At 45.6% G+C, this 19875-nt stretch overlaps 2 non-coding genes across 2 annotated transcripts; both read right to left on the reverse strand.

The window, feature by feature from the left end:
- Positions 1 to 12368: 12368 nt before the first annotated feature.
- LOC132834868 (small nucleolar RNA U3) lies at positions 12369 to 12579 on the reverse strand. Its single transcript, XR_009647257.1, has one exon. It is a non-coding gene; the product is annotated as a small nucleolar RNA U3 (small nucleolar RNA).
- A 5356-nt stretch (positions 12580 to 17935) lies between these two features.
- On the reverse strand, positions 17936 to 18007 carry trnah-gug (transfer RNA histidin (anticodon GUG)). Its single transcript has one exon. It is a non-coding gene; the product is annotated as a tRNA-His (tRNA).
- Positions 18008 to 19875: the final 1868 nt, after the last annotated feature.

The following is a 19875-nucleotide window of genomic DNA, read 5'->3' on the forward strand; positions in this document are numbered from 1 at the left end:
GGTCGCCCCAGTTCCCAAAGAGCATGGCTTCGCTCTTGCCTTGGTTTACCTTTGGTCCCCGAGGCCCGTTCGAACTGGTCACATATGCACAGGAGTCTGTGCACGGACAGCGGATCCGAGCAGAAAACGGCAACATCATCCATGTACAAGGAGACCTTAACCTGCAGGCTCCCGCTGTCAGGAATAGTCACCCCTCTCAGGCTCGCATCCTTCCTGATGGACTCAGGAAACGGCTCTATGCAGCACACAAACAAGGCAGGAGAGAGAGGGCAGCCCTGCCTGACTCCAAATCTGACTGGGAAACTATCTGATTCCCACCCATTGATAGAGACTGCACTGACAATGTTGGTGTAGATCCGTCTGATCCAATTGCAGATTCCCTTCCCAAAGCCCATTTTGGAGTGAACATCTCTCATATACCTGTGTGATATCCTGTCAAAGGCTTTCTCCTGGTCCAGGCTGATGAGGCAGGTGTCTAACCCTCTGTCCTGCACGTAGGCGATCGTATCCCTGAGGAGTGCGAGACTCTCAGCAATCTTCCTGCCCGGTACAGCACAGGTTTGGTCAGGGTGAATCACCAACCCCAGAGCAGAATGTATCTGTAAATATAATTCCGCAAGTACAAATTCACCCCATAGACTTATGTGTGCAGAAGACTGATAAGTGTGTGTATATGAGTGTGAGTGCACATGAGAGAGAGTGTGTTTGTGTGTGTGATGGGGTGTAAGCCTGTGAGAAGGTATCTGCTTGGGTGTGGGGTGTCTATGTGTATGAGAGAGGCCATGTGAATGAAAAGGGGTCTGTGTGAGTGTATATGTAAGTGTGTGTGTATGTGTGCTTGTGTGTGAGTGCATGTGAGAGAGTGTAAGGTGTAGTGGGGTCACCTGTGGTGTGATATGAACTTGCTTCAGAACTACCTGATGAAGGAGCATTTCTCTGAAAGCTAGTGCTTCCAAATATACCTGCTGGACTATAACCTGGTGTTGTGTGATTTTTAACTGAATGATTTCAACACCATCCATTGCTGGCTCTAACAAGACAGGAACAACAAAAATCACAAAAGGATATTGAAACAAAACCTATCTAATCAAAACGTTCAGCAGCTTCCCAGCAGTTCCAGCATTTTCCTTTCAAACTGGTTTCTACGTCCATGTTTCAAATGATTTTCTCTTTTGTTCCTCTGAAACAGCTGACTCTTGCCGGGTTACTACTAAATGCTAAAGCTGACAAATCAGGAATGATGCTGACTATAAGGTTATTGTGAAATCATCTGGTTTACGTAGGTTTGTGATGTTACTTCATCAGTGAACTCAACATTGATGGGAATGGAACACTTGGTTGATTGCTCTAGGCCTCCGGCCTGGGTATCCTGTTGCGAGGAAGCAACTTCACCATCTCCGAGGTTAAGGAGGTGGTGGGCGGGCGCCTCCTCGTCGCCGACGTTATGTACAGGAATGCTCCCCTGAGACTGATCAATGTGTACGCCCCAGTGGGTAAGAGTGAACGGTTGGCCGTCCTGCAGCAGCTTCCACTGTTGCTGGCTACGTCCAGGCCGGTCATTCTGGCCGGAGACTTCAACTGTATCATTGATGCAGATGGACGATCCGGCGGGGGGGGACAGTAAACCGGACGCCACGTCCAGAGCCCTGATGGACGCGGTAAAAGATGCCAAGCTGCACGACGTCTTCAGCACCCCTGCAGACGGAGCGCAGCGTAGATACACCTGGTCACGGGCAGACGGGTCTATCCGCTCAAGGATAGATTACCTGTTTGTGTCCCGAACGCTCTCGGTCAGATCCACCGACGTCAAGCCGGTGTTCTTCTCTGACCACTGCCTCCTGCTGGCCGACTGTCACCTACAGGACGAGCAGCGGGCGGGTAAGGGAACGTGGAAGCTGAACACTAAGCTGTTGACCCCGGGAAACATTGAGGAGCTCAAGAGGGACTACGCAGGTTGGAGAACCGTGATGCCCCTCTTTGAGTCTCCAGCAGACTGGTGGGAAACAGTTAAAGGGAACATCAAGAGGTTCTTCATCCTCAAAGGTGTTCAGGAGGCGAGAGAGAGGCGGGGAAAACTGTCCCAGCTCCAGGAAAGTATGCAGAACCTGCTCTGGCTGCAGACGTTGGGGGGTCGATGTCACGGAGGACCTCAAGGAGGTGAAGGGCCAGCAAGCCTCGCTCTTTGCCTCAGAGGCCTCCAAGATAATCTTCCGGTCCAGGGTCCGCTCGGTGGAGCAGGACGAGACGTGCTCACGTTTCTTCTTCCAGAAGGTGCACAAAGAGAGCTCTGTGCTCAGCAGCCTGAAGGAAGAAGGTGGCTTGACAACGTCCTCTCAGGCTGATGTCATGAGGATCAGTAAATCCTTCTATGCCAGTCTGTATGACGCGAAGCCGACCGACAGCGCGGCCTCCCAGTCGTTCCTGTCGTCTATCACGGAGGTCTTAGACGACAGAACACGCGAGAGGCTGGACCGGCCGCTATCTCTGGACGAGCTGACCAAGGCCCTCGAGTCCTTCGAAAAGAATAAAACTCCCGGAAGCGATGGCTTACCGGTCGAGCTCTATTCCGCTCTGTGGGACTTGATTGGCCAGGACCTGCTGGAGGTGTATGTCAGTATGCTTCGGGCAGGTACCATGAGCAAATCCATGAAGAAAGGCATCATCACCCTCATCTATAAGCGGAAGGGGGAGAGGGAGGAACTCAAAAATTGGAGACCAATCTCACTGTTGAATGCAGATTACAAAATCCTGTCAAAGGTAATTGCCAACCGGGTCAGGTCTGCTCTGGGGTCGGTGATTCACCCTGACCAAACCTGTGCTGTGCCAGGCAGGAAGATCGCTGAGAGTCTCGCACTCCTCAGGGATACGATCGCCTACGTGCAGGACAGAGGGTTGGACGCCTGCCTGATCAGCCTGGACCAGGAGAAAGCCTTTGACAGGATATCACACAGGTATATGAGAGATGTTCTCTCCAAAATGGGCTTTGGGGAGGGAATCTGCAATTGGATCAGACTGCTCTACACCAACATCGTCAGTGCAGTCTCAATCAATGGGTGGGAATCAGATAGCTTCCCAGTCAGATCTGGAGTCAGGCAGGGCTGCCCTCTCTCTCCAGCCTTGTTTGTGTGCTGCATAGAGCCATTTGCCGAGTCCATCAGGAAGGATGCGAGCCTGAGAGGGGTGACTATTCCGGGCAGCGGGAGCCTGCAGGTTAAGGCCTCCCTGTACATGGATGACATCGCCGTTTTCTGCTCGGATCCGCTGTCCGTGCGCAGACTCATGTGCATTTGTGACCAGTTCGAGCGGGCCTCGGGGGCCAAGGTAAACCGAGGCAAGAGCGAGGCCATGCTCTTCGGGAACTGGGCCGACCAATCCTCGATCCCCTTCACCGTCAGGACCGACCACCTGAAGGTGCTGGGTATTTGGTTCGGGGGGGCTGGGGCGTGCGCCAAGTCTTGGGAGGAGCGTATCAGTAAAGTAAGGCAGAAACTGGGCAGATGGAAGCTACAGTCGCTCTCCATCACGGGAAAAAACCTGGTCATCAGGTGTGAGGCACTGTCATTGCTGTTGTACGTGGCACAGGTCTGGCCTATTCCCAGAACCTGCGCCGCTGCAGTCGCCCGGGCCATCTTCCAGTTCATATGGAGTTCAAAGATGGACCGGGTCCGAAGGGACTCAATGTACAAAGATCTGGGCAACGGGGGAAAAAATACACCCAATGCCACCCTCACCCTGATGGCCACCTTTGTGTGTGGCTGCATCAAGCTGTGTGTGGATCCCCGGTACGCAAACACCAAGTGTCACTACGTACTGAGGTTCTACCTGTCCCCGGTGTTGCGAAGGATGGGCCTGGCCTCGCTGCCGCGGAACGCTCCGAGTAGTTGGACCGTTCCGTACCACCTGTCCTTCGTGGAGAAATTTCTGAAGAAAAACACCTTTGACCACAAGTCCATCAGGAAGTGGTCAGCATGTAGTGTCCTTGAGACCCTTCGGGAAAAGGAGAGGGCGGATCCTGTTGAGTGGTTCCCTGAGCAGACTGTCAAAGCAATTTGGCAGAATGCCTCATCGCCAGAACTTTCCAACAAGCACCAAGACATGGCTTGGCTGGTGGTGAGAAGGGCTCTACCTGTGAGATCGTTTATGCACGCCCGGACTCTCAGCCGCACCGCACGCTGCCCTCGAAGCAGCTGCGGGGGGGACGAGACTGTCACACACCTCCTTCTGGAATGTGCCTATGCAGAGGAAGTCTGGAGAGGAATGCAGTGGTATTTGTCGAGGTTCGTCCCGAGCAGCGCCGTGACGCAGGACTCCGTGCTCTACGGCCTGTTCCCCGGGACGCACACCGAGACGAACATCAACTGCGCCTGGACGATCATCAACTCGGTGAAGGACGTTCTCTGGGCGGTCCGAAACCTATTGATCTTCCAGCTGAAGGAGTTGACCCCGACTGAGTGTTGCAGACTGGCACATTCCAAGGTCCAGGACTACGTGTTGAGGGACGCGCTGAAGCTTGGGGCAGCTGCCGCCAAGGCGCGGTGGGGAAAGACCACCGTTTAACATCTGACTGTCTAAAGAAAAGCAGGGGGCCCATGCAGTCATTTGGGCTCTGCTGACACCTCAGCTCAATATATGAGTGAGAAATGCACTGATCTGTATGTAATAATGATAATTCGGAGCTGTGTATGTAAATGTGGAAATATGAATGGCATTACCAAATGTACAGTGTATCAAATTATTCTATGCATATTTTATGAATAAAGTATATTTTTGAAATAAAAAAAAACTTGGTTGATTGCTCTAGAAGACCAACACGTTTCAGGCAGACCAAAGAGGGTCTTTCACTGAGTTGATGATCCTCCAGGCACACTGCCTTGGTGTGTCTCCTCGGGTTAAACCCATATAGCATAGAGTCCTTTGTCATGGAGCTGGTCGGGACAAACCTTAACAAAAATCAACTGCATCTTTCAAAAGGGTTCAGAAAAGATTTACAAGGATATTGCCAGGGTTGGAGGATTTAAGCTATAGGGAGAAACTGAATAGGCTGAGGCTGTTTTCCCTGGAACATCGGAGTGACCTTATAGAGGTTTAAAAAATTATGAAGGGCATGAATAGGTTAAGTAGACAAGATCTTTTCCCTGGGGTGGGGGAGTCTAGAACTAGAAGGCTTAGATTTAGGGTGAGAGGGGAAAACTTTAAAATGGACCAAAGGGGGGGGATCCAAGATGGCGGCGACCCAGCAAGACTGAGTCCACAGTGCTCTACCCAAAACTTGGGAAAAGTGGGCTATCCACCCCCACCACACTCACTAAACCATTTATAATAGTTGTTAACCTTAAATAGTTACCTATTAGTACATTTAAATAGTCTAATACTAGCTGGAAAATGAGTAAAGGGAAGGGAACAGGCGGCTCTAAGAAAGCAGGGACCCCTCCCCCACCCTCTCCCTCTTCAGCTGCAACAAAGGTGTCTTCAGCTACTTCAGGAGATTTACCAATGAAGATGAGCTTTGAGGAGATGTTTGCCAGGTGGGAGGCGAAGATTGATGCTTTTATCGATGAGTCTCGGCAGAGCAGAGAAGCACTATCAGCCGAGCTGCAGAAGCAGGGCAGACACATTCAGGAATTGGAGTGCCGAGTCAGAGAGGTGGAGTCGAAGGCCGCAGCCTCAGAGACTGGGATAAAATCAACAGCTGACCACATCTGTTTTCTCGAGAATCGAGTCCAGAACCTAGAAAACCACATTGATGACCTCGAAAATCGATGTCGTAGAAAAAATATTCGGTTGTTGGGCCTGCCCGAGCAGGAAGAGGGAGGTCAGCTGACAGCATTCTTAGAGCATTGGCTGCCACAACTTTTAAATTTGCATAATGGATCAGGCCAGGTAAGGGTAGAATGGGCCTACCGGGTCACAGTACGTGGGCCCGGCTCAACCCAGCGCCCACGCCCGGTCCTGTTCCAGCTGCAGAGCTATAGGGAGAGGCAGATGCTCCTGGAAGCCTCAAGAAATCTGGGAAAAGATCCCCAAGCTATGACCCACAAAGGATCCAGGATCATGCTGTTCCAGGACTTCTCCCCAGCTTTGGTCCGAAAGAGGAAGGCATTCGATGAGGCGAAGAAGCGTTTAAGGGACTTAAATATCCAGTACTCCTTACGATATCCAGCGACGCTACGCCTTAGCCACGAAGGATCCATATATAACTTCGGATCACCGGAGAAGGCTAAGGAATTCTTGGACTCTCTTAAATAAACTGTAAGAGATTGTGGACGCTGGTCTGCCTTTCCCATTATTTTGGTTTACATTCCTTCATCTTTTCTTATCTTTCCCCCTATGTGTGTATGTATATATATATATATATATGTTGGGGCGTTTGGTTAATGTTGATGGGGAGAGGTGGTTACCTTATTCTATTTTACTTCTGTTTTTAGGAGCGGGGTTGTTTTTCTTTCCCCTGTTATTTTGTGGTATTATATTTAAGTGTTACATGTTGAGATTGTAATCTTATAGTTATATATGGTATTAATATTCCCAAATATATTTAGATGTGGATGGGGGTGGGGTGTTCACTGTTAACTCTAGCTTTATATTATATTTGAATTCTCCTCATTTTATTGAGGAACACCTGGGTCAAGGGTGGGGCACTGGTTGGAAGAGGGTAAGATGGACTGTGGGAGAGGAAGTGATGCTCCCTGGGAACAAGGGAGAAAATCTCCAATTCGGAATGTTTTATATTTTTTATACTTAGAAAGAGTTTTTTGTTATATTGTTTTGAGTGTATCAGAGAGTCTTTACTTTTGTAAATCTTGTATGCTCCATGCTCGGGATGTTCTAGATAGGGTTTCCCCTCCCGAGGGGTCTCGGATCTGTCCAGATGATTATGGCTGAACAGTCGGTTAAGTGGTGCACCTGGAATGTCAGGGGGAGTAATTCGCCAGTTAAAAGGAAGAAAATATTATCAAATCTTAAGAAGGAGAGAGTTGATATAGCTCTCCTACAGGAGACACACCTGTCGGATAAAGAACACTTAAAATTACGACAGGGCGGATTTGATCAGGCCTTTTTTTCCTCTTTTAATTCAAAAAGCAGGGGAGTCGTTATCCTTGTCCGGAAGAACTTCCCTTTGAAAATTCTAAATCAGATAATAGACGAATCTGGACGATATATTTTGATTAAAGCCCTCATAAAAGGAGAGGAATATGGGATCTTAAATGTGTACTGCCCCCCGGCACACCCCTTTAAATTCATAACGGAAGCTTTTTCAAAACTGATGGCCTTTGGTGCCCGTCATACAATTATAGGGGGAGACTTTAATTGTATTATGGATCCGGAAATAGACAGGATTCCCAAGAGTGCCGCTGGAGTATCTCCCAGATCTAGACAACTGGCGGACCTGAATAAAGAATTAGGATTGGTAGATGTATGGAGATGTCTCCATCCACAGGGTAGAGATTTTTCTTTCTACTCTAATCCACATAAATGTCACACAAGAATTGATATGTTTTTTGCCCCATCGATTTTTCTAAACTCTATAGCAACCTGTAAAATAGGTACTATAGCAATCTCTGACCATGCCGCTGTATACATGGAAACTAAGGTAAAGAACAATGGGACATCTGCTCGGCATTGGCGTATGGACCCCTTCCTGATAAAAGATAGCAAATTTTTAAAGTACTTCTCCCAAGAACTTAAAACGTTTTTAGAAATTAATACTGGTACGGCTAGCAATCCGTCAATGATGTGGGAGACCATCAAAGCTTATGCACGAGGTTTGATCATCTCCTATTCAGCGACCCAGAGGAAAATGAAGGGAGAGCAACAGCGTCTGCTCGAAGCTCGCCTAAAAGTAGCCGAAACAGCATACGCTGATAGACCTTCTATCACAAAATTGCAGAGGATTACAGCTCTTAGGACAGCTTTAAACACCGCGCTTACTCAAACGGCTAAAAGGGAAATATTATTTGCGAAACAAAGATTATATGAATATGGCGACAAACCGGGTAGATACTTAGCATTTCTTGCAAAGAAAAAGAAAGCCCCTCAAACTATTCCGACCATCAAGGAAAGTACAGGTACCCTGACTCATGATCATAAAAAGATCAATGCGACCTTTAAAGAATTTTATTCTGAACTATATAGATCGCAGGATTGTGAAGATAGGATTAGGAGGATGCAGTCATTTTTTAAAAATTTGACCTTCCCGGGCCTGACTCCGGAACAGGTGTCGGCCCTAAATACCCCTTTAACAGTCCAAGAAATACTTGAGGCAATTAGGCAACTTCAGAGCGGAAAAGCACCGGGCCCGGATGGTTTTCAAGCTGAATTCTATAAAGAATTTACAGGAATATTGGTTGACCCACTTATGGATATGTATAATTTTGCGCATAGTCAGGTCTGTCTCCCGCCCACGCTGAAAGAAGCAAATATTTCTCTTATCCTCAAAAAAGGAAAAAACCCAGAAGATTGTGCATCTTACAGACCAATATCCTTACTAAATGTAGACTTTAAAATTCTCTCAAAAATGTTAGCACTAAGACTAGAAAGGGTACTGCCATATATTATAAAGGAGGACCAGACGGGATTTATTAAGGGCCGCAGATCATCCAATAATATCAGAAGGGTCTTGAATATGATCCAAGCCTGTCATCAGGGAAAGATACCAGGAGTAGTAATTTCATTGGATGCGGAAAAGGCATTTGATAGGGTTGAATGGTCATATTTATTTTACACATTGGAAAGGTTTGGCGTTGGACAGGTGTTTACCAAATGGGTTTCAACATTGTATAATGACCCCAAAGCAGCTGTTATTGCTAATGGGTTAAGATCGGATGGCTTCAGTGTGGGTAGGGGCTGCCGTCAAGGATGTCCTCTCTCACCATTGTTGTTTACACTGATAATCGAACCATTAGCAGAAGCCATCCGGACTGATCCTAATATAACGGCCCCGAGGATTGGTACAGGTAAACACAAAATTACCCTCTATGCAGATGACGTTCTCTTATTCCTCAGTAATCCTTTAATGTCAGTGCCTCGTCTAATTCAAGTTATTAATACATTTAGTGCATTCTCAGGCTATAAAATTAATTTTTCAAAATCGGAAGCCATGCCAATGGGTGGTCTGGCTATGATACCCCATTTAATGGACGGATCCCCTTTTCCCTTCCATTGGTCCCTGGAGGGCTTCTTATATTTAGGTATTTTTATCACGCCAGTATTTGATCAGCTGTATAGGGCTAATTTTGTACAATTAATGGAAAGGATAAGGCAGGACCTCCAGTGATGGAGAGACCTTCCGATTTCCTGGCTAGGGAGAATAGCATTAATTAAAATGAATGTTCTGCCCCGTCTCTTATATCCTATGAGAATGCTCCCGCTGATGCTGCCAAGGCTAGCCCTACGTAAATTATATGGCTGGTTGGGCTCCTTTATGTGGAACCATAGACGGCCCCTTATTAAGCTGAAGAAGCTACAGCTTCCACAGGCAAGGGGAGGACTGGACTTCCCAGACTTTAGGAAATATCAGTTAAGCTCCCTACTAAGTTACATAGCTGATTGGGTTTCATCTGATCCACAATCAATTTGGCTGGATATCGAAGCCTCCCAAGTAAAATACCCACTTATTAACCTTTTATTTTCAGATAAGAGGAAAATCATTACAGACCACTGTAAAAATCCCATAATATTAAACACAATTAAGGCCTGGAATATAATGCGGCAAAATGAGGGTAACTCACATAAAACATCCCCCCCATGCATCAATAGTAGGCGCATGGGGATTCCAACCGGGGATTACAGATGCCACCTTTAAACTCTGGAGATCCAGGGGCATCTCATGCTTAGGCGACCTATTTAAAGATGGGATCCTGATGTCCTTTGAGCAGCTGCGTCTGAAATTCGGAATACCTAATGGGGATCTCTTTCGATACTTCCAAGTTCGAGATTATATACAGAGGAAGACTACATTAATAGATAGTCTTTATAAATCAGACAGAGAACGTAATGTCTTATGACCAGCAGGGGCATCCTCCGTTAGTACTATATACCATTTGCTACATGATGGAGTCTCAGGAGACATGGATGACCTGCTTAAAACATGGGAGCAGGACTTGGGGCTAGAAATCTCTGAGGATATGTGGAATGACATTTGGGAAAATGCTAGAAGAATTGCTATCTGTAACAGAACTCAGGCTATCCAACTAAAGATACTTCATAGGGCCCATATAGCTCCGGCTCGACTGGCAAAATTTAAGGCAGGAGCATCTCCAATGTGTCCTAAATGCAAAATAGAGGTGGGTACTCTTGTACATTGTCTGTGGACTTGTCAGAAAATCCGCAGATACTGGACTAAAGTGGCAAATACCCTGACAGAAATTTTAGGAACGGAAATTAGGGTGGACCCTGTATCTCTCCTTTTGGGCTTTTCGAACCTCTCATCTCTGGAAATGCATGGGAAGAGACTATTTTCTATTCTCTCTTTTTGTGCAAGGAAAAATATTTTGGTGAACTGGGTGGCTGAGGGCCCCCCTGGACTTTCAAATTGGCACAGATTAATTATGGAATATATCCCCCTTGACTTCCTCACAAATATGGTGCACCAAAAGACTGAATTATTTTATAAAATATGGCAGCCCTTTTTGAATTATATAAATGCAGATATTTCGGCTATCCTAACAAGGGCTTTTATTTAGTGAAGATTTCAGACCAGGCTGCTCCGGAGCCCCTTGGGAGAGGAATCCTGCGCGAATACGGGTTTTATTAGATTTGATGTTTATACATTCCGAGCATGTAAGAGACTTAGGTATACACTCTGGTTAGTTATAGGTTAGATTAGTAGAAAGTTGAGTTTTTTTTCTTTCTTTTTTCGTTTCTTTTTTTTCTTTTTTTGTTTTCTTTCTTTCTCTTTTCTTTGTTAAATTATGACTATTGTATATATGATTTAATTGTACATCAATGTTTGTATTTGAGAGTTTTGTTTATTTTTGTAAATTTGCAAAAATGTTAAATTTCAATAAAAATATCTACAAAAAAAAATGGACCAAAGGGGCAACATTTTCACACAGAGGGTGGTACGTGTATGGAATGACCAACCATTGGCATTCGTTGGCAAATGGGACTAAATTAGGTTAAGATATCTGGTTGGCATTGAATTGGACTAAAGGGTCTGTTTCTGTGCTAGACTTCCTTTGATGTGGAGGTGCAGGGTCAGAATTCACAAGGTTATACCCCAACAAGTTTATTTGAAATCAGAAGTTTTCAGAGCGCTGCACCTTCATCAGGCTTCAAAAGAGTTTAAATAAATGTGTTCGACTATAACTTGATGTTGTGTGACTTATGCCCAGACTTCCTTTGCAACGGCATGTTACATAGGGAGATGTGTGACAGTCTCTACCAACATACAGCTGCTTCGAAAGCAGCTTGCAGTGACACAAAGAGTCGAGGCGTACGTGAAGGACCTCAGATATTGCCTTTCTCACCACCAGTCAAGCAATGTCTTGAATCTTCCAGCGATGAGGCATTCTGCCAAATTGCTTTAACAGTCTGCTCAGGGAACAATTCAACAGGATCCAACCTCTCTGTTTCTTGCAGGATTTTGAGGACGCTAAGTGCTGACCACGTCCTGATGGACTTGTGGGCAAAGGTATATGTTATCTAATTTTTGCACAAAGGACAGGTGATACGGAACGGTCCAACTACTCAGTGCATTTCGCAACAACAAGGCCAGACCTATCCTTTACAACACCATGGACAGGTAGAACCTTAGTACATAGTGACATTTGGTTTTTGTGTAACACAGGTCTATGCACAGGCTGTTGCAGGGATTGTTTCTCACCATCAGCCAGGTTATGTCTAGATGTTTGTTCAGAATTTGTAAATGGGGATCCATTCAGTTATTGAATCCTCCTACTGCGTCAAATATATGTAAATATTAATGTGTAAGAAAGTCAAAGTTCCACGTTTTGTTTGTTTGATATGCAGCTGTACAGAACTGTACTGTTTTTGTATCAATGTACATACACAAAGAGACGTTTTACTAATAAAGTATATTTTTGAAATAAAAACAAAGTTGGAACAAACTTTATGGCAATGAAGAATTGTGAAAAATGACTTTGGCAATATGTTTGGGAACCATGTGACAGGAGCCACATTCTCCTTTCCCCGCCGGACTTCAAGCAGATCACATATGGACTAATCCCTGATAGATTTGTGGTCAAAGATGTTTTCCTGCATAACCCTTTTCATAAAGGACAGATTGTATGGTATGATCCAAATGGATGGACATTGAGGTAACATGGCCTAATCCATTCTTCACAACACTTAACTAGTAGACCTTCAGCATTAACTTCTTCTGTCTGACTTATACAAAGATAAAACCAACCACTCAGAATGTGTATTCTTCCTCCACTTCTCTAAAGAAGGGAACGATCATCAACGGTTGAAAGCACTTGCGAAAACGCAACTCTTTCAACCAACTTCACGCTCAGAAGAATACACTTCATATCCTCCTCATGGTTGGTGAGACCAAACACTTTAGAATCCATTCCTCAAGTCAAAAACTATAGAAATGATCCCTAAGAGTATAGTCTTAAAATTCAACCCCGCGTTCTCCGTTCTGCACTCCGAGCGATTCACCTTTCGGAGAGAGTGACCAGAAATCCCCTTCTTAGAAAATTCTAGTATCTAGTAGAAAATAACATATTGACACAAAGTATTTCGCTGCATCGTTCTCAAATATATTTCTGCGTATATAAGAAATAGTTTAATTTGTTCTGCTATTACCCAGCAGGCAATATCATTTGCATATTCCGGTACTCAAGCGCAGTATTGGTTTTTTTTACAGCAATCAGTGAAACGTCTCACTCAAACCTCGTTGTAAAAATTACTAAGACCAGTAGAGTGTTTTATTCAATTGATTTGGCCTATTTCAATGGTCTTTCAGGGAAATAAATAATATCTGCGTCCAGATGTATAGCAAAGTGCAAGTATTGCTGTCTAGAGTCTCCTATTGGTTTGTTCTGGTATTACAGTTAGAGAATGAAAGAAGCCTGGAACCAGTGTTATAATTTGGAGATGACGGTGTTGGACTGGGGTGTACAAAATTAAACATCACACAATACCAGGTTATAGTCCAACAGGTTTAATTGGAAACACTAGCTTTTGAAGCGCTGCTCCTTCATCAGGCAACTATCTGATGAAGGAGCGTCGCTCCGAAAGCTAGTGCTTCCAATTAAACCTGTTGGACCATAACCTGGTGTTGTGTGATTTTTAACTTTGTAACCAATGTTGCATTTGGTAACATTTGTGGAAAAAAAAATCAGTTAACATTTCGAATTCGGTGACCCTTTCTCTGGTTTTTCTGCACAGATGCTGCCGTAGCTGCTGAGTTTTTCCAGCAGCTTCTGTTTTTGTTCCATGTTCTTCCAGTCATTTGGTGTGTTTCCAGGATCACTTTATTTCTAATGTTTTGTAATTATCTTTCTGCCTCATTTAATTGGGATGCGGAGGTGCCAGTATTGGACTGGGGTGGACAATGTTAGAAATTAAACACCAGGTTTGCAGGTTTCAATTAATTAATATGTAAATCCCAAAAGTACTTTCAAGTCACATTCCCGGGGTAACAAAGTTTTATCGAAAAAAGGTGACTTCTCAGCTCAGACAATGCATTATAGGTGTAAGGTTAGAGTTTGTCTGTATCCCAACCTTGAGTCAGCCTGGTTCTATTTCAAAAATAGGAATAAAAAAAAGTCTGCCTACAGATTGTGTGCTTTTTGAACAAAATAGAATGGATCTGCAAATACAAATCTGCAAATGCAAATTTACACCATAGGCTTATGTGTGTGTGTGAGGGGGAGAGAGAGAGTGAAGAAGTGTGTCGGTGTGTAAGTGAAAGTGTGTGCGCAAACATGATGGTTGTGACGGAGTACATGCCTGTGAAAGGGTGTGCACTTGATTGTGAGTGTGTGTATGTGTATCTGAGAGAAAATGTGTGTATGAGAGATAGTCTATGTGACTGTGAGTGTGATTGTGTGTAAAAGTGTGTGTGTACATGTACGTATGTGCTTGTGTGTGTGTGTGTTTGGGAGTGTATAGTGTAGTAGGGTCACCTGTAGTGTGGCATGAACCTAAGATCCCAGTTGAAACCATGTCATGGATACCGAACAAGGCCATCAGCCTCTGCTCAACAACTCTGTGTTGTTGCATATTCTGAAGTCTGCCTTGGAGGACGTTCACCCAAATATCCAAGGACAGATGTCCTTGACCACTGAAATGTACCCCTTCTAGCCGGGTGACCCCACTAGACATACACTCCCATACACATGCAGCACACATAAATACAGCAACACACACGTTCTTACACACAATCATGATAACACAGAGCCTCTCTCAAACACACGCTCTCGCTCAGACACGGTCACACACTCACACACACTCATGCACACACTCTCTCACAGGCATATATTCCACCACACTACCGCACAAACTCTATCAAGCATGCATACATACACGCACACACACTCATGTACACTCTTTCCCTCTCTCCCACACACACTCACTCTCTCTCCTTCACACGCAAGCACAGAGATATATAAGTCAATGGGGTGAATTTGCTTTTGCAGATTTGTATTTGTAGATGCATTCTATTTTGTTCAAAAAGTACACAATCTGTAGGCAGTCAGTTCATGTGACATTTTATCAATTCCTACTTTGAAGGATGGTAAAAAATTCAGGCTGTAACAGGCTGCTTCTTTTTTGAGGTATTTTAGGTGTTGGAGATGATTTCCTCGAATTTCACGAGCAGCAGTTACTGTTTTATATAGTGTTGCTTGTTTTGGAACTTCGGAGAGAAAAAAAGACAAAATTACAGCACCTTTAAAAGGGAGAGGGACAGACAAAGGCAGCACATGGTCAGTACAGGCAGGCATAAGCCTGATGCTGCCTGACCTGCTGTGCTTTTCCAACACCACCCTTTTTGACTGACTCTTCAGCATCTGCAGTCCTCACTTGTTCCCAGTCACGAATGGTGTTGAATATTGTGCAATCATTGGTGAACATCCCCACTTTTGACCTTATAATGGAAGGAAGGTTATTGATGAAACAGCTAAAGGTAGTTGGACTAGAACTGAGATGACTGACCTTGCTGCTTTCAGATTGAAGGCCTGTGACGAGTGGTATTTCATAAGGATCAGTGCTGGGTCAACTGTTATTCTTCCTTTATATGACTGGTTTGGATAAGAATGTAGGTCGCATGCCAGTAAGTTTATGAATGACACCAAAACTGGTGATACAGTGAACAGTGAAGAAGGTTATCTAAGAGTACAAAGGGATCTTGATCAATTGGGCCAGTGGGCCGAGAAATAGCAGATGGAGTTTAATTAAGATAAATGCAAGGTGTTGCATTTAGATAGGGCAAATCAGGATAGGACTTATCCTATTAATGGTCGGGCCCGGGGGAGTGCTGTCGAACAGAGAGACCTCAGGTGCATAATTCCTTGAATGTGGCATCACAAGTAAACAGGGTGGTGAAGAAGGCATTTGGCACGCTTGTCTTCATCAGAGAATTGAACTCAAAAGTTGGGATGTCATGTTACAGCTGTATAAGAGGTCACATTTGGAATACTACATCCAATTTTGATATCCCTGCTATAGGAAAGGTGTTGTTAAAATGGTGAAGGTACAAAAGAGATTGATAAGGATGTTGCCAAAACTGGAAGGTTTGAATTATGAGGAAAAGTTGGGTAGACAGGAACGGTTTCTCTGGAGTGTAGGAAGCTGACGGGTGAGGTTGTAGAGGTTTATAAATCAAGAATCAATAAGGTGAATAGCCGAGGTCTTTTCCTGCGGTAGGGGTATCCAAAATTAGAGGGCATAAATATAGCTGTAAGACTGTCACACACTTCCTCCTGAGTGTGCCTTTGCAGAGGAAGGCTGGACAGCAATGAATAGTTTTATCAAGGTTCATCCTAAGCAGTGCCGTGACACAAGACTCCACGGTCTGTTCCCTAGGAAGTACACAGACACCAGCATCAATTGCGCCTGGAGGGCCATCAACTTGATGAAAAACGGTTTTTGGTCTGCCCGAAACATATTGGCCTTCCAGAACAAGGGATTGGCCTTTACCGTGTATTGCAGACTGGCACATTCTGATGTCGAGGATATGTTGAGGGACACGCTAAACCTTTGAGCAGTTACCACAAATGTGTTTGGGGAAAGCCCACTAAATCTTGTTGCCAAAGTACAGTTCAGGTCCATTCAGTTATCAGACATTCAAATGCATGTAAAATAGGAGAGACAGTGAGGTCTGCAATGCTGGAGATCAGAGTTGAGAGTATGTTGCTGGAAAAGCACAGCAGGTCAGGCAGCATCCAAGGAGCAGGAGAATCGACATTTCGGGCCAGAGCCCTCCATCAGGAATGAGGGCAGAGGAGAGGACTTGGGGAGTTCAGTGAGAGAGGGACTCACTAAGATCATTGTAGAGAGAGGAGGAGAACTTCTTCAAGGTAAGCATTCTTGGAAGAGGCTTCGCAGTAAGGTTGAAATCAACTAGGAGACAGTGAGGTCTGCGGATGCTGGTTATCAGAGTTGAGAGCGTGTTGCTGGAAAACCACAGCAGGTCAGGCACCATCGGACGAGCAGGAAAGTTGATGTTTCCAGCCGGAGCCCTTCATCAGGAATTTGAGTGTCGGCCTCATTCCTGAAAGAGGCCTCCGGCCTGAAACGTCAATTTTCCTGCTCCTCGGCTACTGCCTGACCTGCTGTGCATTTCCAGCAACACACTCACAACTCTGCATGTGAATGTAGAGCTGAAAATGTGTTGCTGGAAAAGCGCAGCAGGTCAGGCAGCATCCAAGGAGCAGGAGAATCAACGTTTCGGGAATGAGCCCTTCTTCAGGAATGAGGAAAGTGTGCCAAGCAGGTGAAGATAAAAGGTAGGGAGGAGGGACTTGGGGGAGGGGCATTGGAAATGCGATAGGTGGAAGGAGGTTAAGGTGAGGGTTATAAGGTGAGGGTGGTAGGCCGGAGTGAGGGTGGGGGCGGAGAGGTCAGGAAGAAGATTGCAGGTTCGGAAGGTGGTGCTGAGTTCGAGGTTTGGGATTGAGGCAAGGTGGGGGGAGGGGAAATGAGGAAACTGGAGAAATCTGAGTTCATCCCTTGTGGTTGGAGGCTTCCTAGGCGGGAGATGAGGCGCTGTTCCTCCAGCTGTCGTATTGCTATGGTCTGGCGATGGAGGAGGCCAAGGACCTGCATGTCCTTGGTGGAGTGAGAGGGGGAGTTGAAGTGTTGAGCCACAGGATGGTTGGGTTGGTTGGTCCAGGTGTCTCAGAGGTATTCTCTGAAACTTGCGGAACGTTTCACCCTCAACTTGACCTCCTTCCACCTATAGCATCTCCAACGCCCCTCCCCCAAGTCCCTCCTCCCTACCTTTTATCTTAACCTGCTTGGCACACTTTCCTTATTCCTGAAGAAGGGCTCATGCCTGAAACATCGATTCTCCTGCTCCTTGGATGCTACCTGACCTGTTGCGCTTTTCCAGCAACACATTTTCAGCTCTGATCTCCAGCATCTGCAGCCCTCACTTTCTCCTGCATGTAAATATAGTCTTGTTCAAGTAAGACATGTCTTTGGTTGACCTGTGTTTGGATAGAATCAAACTCCAATGTGCATACCCATGGTTAAGATTGTAATCCAAAGATGGAGGCTGTGGTTTCTGATTTAGCTCTAAATGTTCAACAGCTTTTGGCAGAGCCCCCCTTCCCAGTCCTATTGGAACTAACCAACAGGATTCATTCCTTATGGTTCTTTTAGTCCTGTCCACTGATGTCATGTTTTTTTATTATTTTACTTCCATTCAACATGAAAAGGTTGATTTTTAATTAAACGACAGTTAATATTAAATTTGGGAAAATAATGAAGCTTCCAATGCCGTGTCATTGCCAAACCGCAATGCCGTGACTCGGATTCGAACCGAGGTTGCTGCGGCCACAACGCAGAGTACTAACCACTATACGATCACGGCGAGCTACTCGGAAGCTGTGTCAGAGTGCTAGCTTTTAGCTATGTGAGGCTAATGTCACACCGTCACGTAATCTTCCGACGTATTGACGTCGAACATACCGTTGGTGTCGCTCGAGCGAGCGGTCCGGAGTGCGTGGTTTTTCCCGCGCTCCCACGTGAGTGTACCCGCTCCGTTCTCCCCGACCCCACACATCTCATCCCAGACCATCCCCCCACCCTGCAGCCCTACCCAGTGCCTCCCTCAGCCCCACACGCCCACAATTCCCACCCCTCACGGCCCCACCCCATCCTACAGCACCCCCCCCCCCCCCGTCCTCCCTCTCATGTCTCCGCAACACCCGCCAGTTCTTCCTCTGCTTCTGACAGGACTTTGGTAACTACATAACCTCCAAAAATCCAGATTCAAATGGCTTCGTTTAAGAATTATGATGATAAATCAAACCTCCTTTGATATGTGTGGCAATGAACAATACTTTTAAAAGTTACTTGTAAAGAAATTTGAGATGTTGTTTGTAGAGACCTCTGATTGATTTGTAAGAAATTATATAAGAACTAGGGGTAGGATGGCCCTTCGAGCATGCTCCATCATTCAGTCCCATCACAGCTGATCTTTTCACTTACCCATCCTCTCACTGTATCATTTAACAATTCATTTATTGTTAAAAAATCTATTTTAGCTTTAAAAACATTTGCTGAAGTAGTGTCAACTACTTTACTGAGCAGGGAATTCCAAAAATTTCCAACCTTCTGGGTCAGGATGTTTCTCCTCGATTCAGTACTAAACCTGCTTCCCCTGATTTTCAGGCTATGCCCTCTTGTCCTAGTTTCACCTACCAGTGGAAACATTTTATCTATTTCCCAAAACTTTTATATGATTCCCCCATCAGTCTTCTAAATTCCAATGAATTAGATTAGATTACTTACAGTGTGGAAACAGGTGCTTCAGCCCATAAGTCCACACCGACCTACCACCCACACCTAACACTACAGGCAATTTAGCATGGCCAATTCACCTGGCCAACACATTTTTGGACTGTGGGAGGAAACCCACACAGACACATGCAAATAGTCTGTTGCCTGAGGCAGGAATTGAACCCGGGTCTCTGGTGCTGTGAGGCAGCAGTGCTAACCACTGTTGCCACCATGCTGCCCACAATTATAGCACATTATAGCACAGTCCAGGCCTTTCAGCCCTCGATGTTGCGCCAATCTGTGAAATCAATCTGAAGCCCATCTAACCTACACTATTCCATTTTTGTCCATATGTCTATCCAAGGACCATTTAAACGCCCTTAAAGTTAGTGAGTCTTCTCCTGTTGCAGGCAGTACTTTCTACACCCCTACAAATTTCTGAGTAAAGAAACTACCTCTGACATCTGCCCTAAATCTATCACCTCTCAGTTTAATGCCATGTCCCTCGTGCTAGCCATCAACATCCGAGGAAAAGGGCCCTCACTGTCCACCCTATCTAACCCTTTGATTATTTTACGTGTCCCAATTAAGTCACCTCTCAACCTTCAATCCCTCAATCTTTCCTCCATCCCAGGCAACATCCTAGTGGTGGCACAGTGGTTAGCACTGCTGCCTCACAGCACCAGGGACCTGGGTTCAATTCCCACCTCAGGCGACTGACTGTGTGGAGTTTGCACATTCTCCCCGTGTCTGTGCGGGTTTTCTCCGGGTGCTCCGGTTTCCTCCCACAGTCACAAAGATGTGCAGGCCAGGTGAATGGGCCATGCTAAATTGCCCGTAGTGTTAGGTAAGGGGTAAATGTAAGGGTATGGGTGGGTTTCGCTTCGGTGGGTCGGTGTGGACTTGTTGGGCCGAAGGGCCTGTTTCCACACTGTAAGTCTAAGTCTAATCTCCTCT

The sequence above is a fragment of the Hemiscyllium ocellatum genome, chromosome 42 (assembly GCF_020745735.1).
Source record: "Hemiscyllium ocellatum isolate sHemOce1 chromosome 42, sHemOce1.pat.X.cur, whole genome shotgun sequence".
Taxonomy (NCBI): Eukaryota; Metazoa; Chordata; class Chondrichthyes; order Orectolobiformes; family Hemiscylliidae; genus Hemiscyllium; species Hemiscyllium ocellatum.